This window comes from Pteropus alecto, unplaced genomic scaffold (genome assembly GCF_000325575.1).
Source record: "Pteropus alecto unplaced genomic scaffold, ASM32557v1 scaffold42, whole genome shotgun sequence".
Taxonomy (NCBI): Eukaryota; Metazoa; Chordata; class Mammalia; order Chiroptera; family Pteropodidae; genus Pteropus; species Pteropus alecto.
Genome location: NW_006434825.1, coordinates 10,848,367 through 10,851,036, shown reverse-complemented (window position 1 = coordinate 10,851,036; position 2,670 = coordinate 10,848,367). Strand labels below are relative to the sequence as shown.

General features: G+C 50.2%; 1 protein-coding gene across 1 annotated transcript in view; it reads left to right on the top strand.

Annotated features, from left to right (window-relative positions):
- The window catches only part of TK2 (thymidine kinase 2, mitochondrial), a 23,378-nt gene that overhangs the window by 15,227 nt on the left and 5,481 nt on the right, over window positions 1-2,670 (top strand). The window lies entirely within an intron of this gene.

Sequence of the window (2,670 nt, the reverse complement as noted above, 5' to 3'; positions counted from 1 at the left end):
TTTGAGCTCTTTTCCTTCCCTGGTAATTTCATACGTATTTATGCCTCCCCTGGGCCATCCCAGAAGGCCTGGAATCTGTGGTTAGGATTTCTGTGAGACAAAGAACCATGGGGGAAATGTATAGTGTCCTTGTTTCTGTTCTTGGGGTCTAACTCTTTTAAAGTTCATGCAGCCCCCAGAGGGCATGGATTCCCCTGAAGATCTTATTGGAGGCTCCAGACTCAGTGCTGGTATCACTTGATGCAGAGGCTATTGGTCATCGCATGACCTCGGGTGCTCCAGAGGCAGCTGGAAGCGCCGTGGCACCCTGGAGGGCCAGGCCACCCACCACTTCGGTTTCAGGAAAATGGGAGAAGGTGGTGCTCCTCAAACCCTTTCTTCAGTTTCCTGTACCACCTACTGTTTTGTCATTTCACATATGTTGCTTTAGGTTTTGCTCGTTGGGGGTTTTGTTATGTTATCTTTGTTTCAAGGGTCTCTGGATTTATTTCTAGGTCAGGAATGGGGCAGCCATAGGCCAAAGGTTTTCTTTTGGAGGCAAAGTGTTTTTAGCCAGAGCTAAAGAAGTGACAAATAGAAGGAAGACTGGACTGTGGCCTTTCTTTGGGGTTACCCTCCTTCCAACTCCAGCTCCTCTTGATGCCATAGGTCATCTACAGTGACGTGTTACTGAGAAAGTAGATGTTTTGAGAAGTTTCTGCTTCCCCTAAACTACTAAACATTTAGTAGCCTAGAACTGGGTTTGGCTGGATCCTTTGCCTATACCTAGAAGAGGATATTTTGGTTCCCACCTGTGGGAACTTTGGCTGGGTATTGGGAACCACAAACAGTGTGTGTGGGGGGGGGTGTCAGGTTCCACCTGGGGGCTCTTGTGGGGACAGTCCTTCCACAAGGCAGGAGGCGAGTGACTCTGCCCCTTCAGCATCGGGGTTGATCCTTTTCTCTTTCTCAGAAGCCCTGGCAACCTTGGCTTGGAATCTGTGGGGGCCTGGATGGAAGGGAGTACGGCAGGCCTGGCCTTGCTGTCTGCATTGGCACACTTAGGTGCCCCCAAAAGCTCACATACTGGAATTCTGCCTCTTCCAAAGTAGAATTTTTTGAAGGGCAGTCTTGCCTTCTGGGTCTCAAAACAAGTGAGCAATTCCTGTAGGCAGAGACTGCTTATTCCAGCCCCAGCCAATTTGGGGTGGACAGAATATAAGTGTAATTAGGCCACTAGGGGTCTGAGAGGGTTATGTAACTTGGTGAAGTGGAAGATTCCTGTTACACAGTTTCCTTAAAGACGGGAACTTCTGAGGTGTGGGCAGTGTGCTGAAATGAAAAGCTGAAGGTGGTGAGAAAGACTCACGTAGCTAGAGCAGCAGCTGTGCAGGCAGTTGTGTGGCCTGAGCCCCGTGGGCTGAGTAATTGAATGAACGAGTTTTGTAAGATTGCCTGGTCTGCATGTTCTAAGGGCAGAAGTAAGAGAATTGAGTGGGCTCAGCCTGGGAAAAGACACGCGGACTCACCTGGGGCTGGTGGTTAGGGACATTGATTGAGATCTCGCATTTTGGAAAGACAGGCAGGTCCTTCTACCTCCCTGACTGGCCCTGGCACTTGGACTCCTCCCTGTCTCTAGTCTAGATGGGGGACTCATGACCTGAGTCATAGACCTTAGAGCTGTGGCCTTTCTGGAGCTGAGGTCATGAGACACTGGATGTGATCCAGAACAGACCTCTCAGTTGACAGACCAGGGAGGGTGAGTGATGTAGAGCATTTGGTTTTGGGGAACACAGAGAGCCAGGCTTGAATCCCTGCTCAGACAGAGTTGGGTTTAACTTTCCTGGGCCTTAGTTTTCCTCATCTTTAAATTGGGACTAAAATTGACCTGACAAAGTCTTATGAAAACAAAAGAAAATAATGCGTACACAGTGGCTGGCATTTGAGTATGAGATTTCAGTTCTAACTTGTGCTGTGCAAGCTGAAGCTCTCTGGGCCTCAGGGCAAAGGTGGCAGCAAACTGTGCCAAAGAGAAAGTCAGCAGGATTTATGTAGACCCAAGACCTTGATTTTGCCATCCTGAGACAAGAGGAAGGCTCTGTGAAACCTTTTCAGTCCACTTTTGCCGAATCGCGCCGTTGGATTTTATGTGGAGAGGCGCTGCCCTCTGTGTGTGCTATGGAAAGAAAAGCAGTGGCTTGTCGGTGGTGCTGGGCGCCCCATTCTTGAGGCAGACACATGAGGAGCCGGGCAGCGTTCCCAGGAGGAAAATCACACAAGTGGATAAAACAGCACCTGCTGCCTGACATTCCTCAGAATCATGGAAGCCAGGCTTCTGTTTCCTTCCTCAGCTCAGCCTAGATCCCCTGCTGCATGCAGCTCGGGCATTTCCTCTCTCCTTGTGGTCAGTCTTGCCAAACCCAGTTCTGAGTGGCTCCAGGATGGGTAGAGGATGTTAAAAGGGGGAATTTCTCTCTGGGCCTTTGAGAGTCACCCAGCTGTTAACAGGTTTGTTTCCTCCAGCTGCTGCCATTCTGTCTATCTTTCCTGTACCTCTCCGGGCAGAGGAAATCCGCAGGAGCCAGGTAGACGCCAGGTCTCTCTCTTCACTCTTCGGCTCTTTCATCCTTCCCCATTTCTTCCTTCCTCCTCCCGTCCCTCCACCACCCACCCACCCTTCCTTCCCTCTTT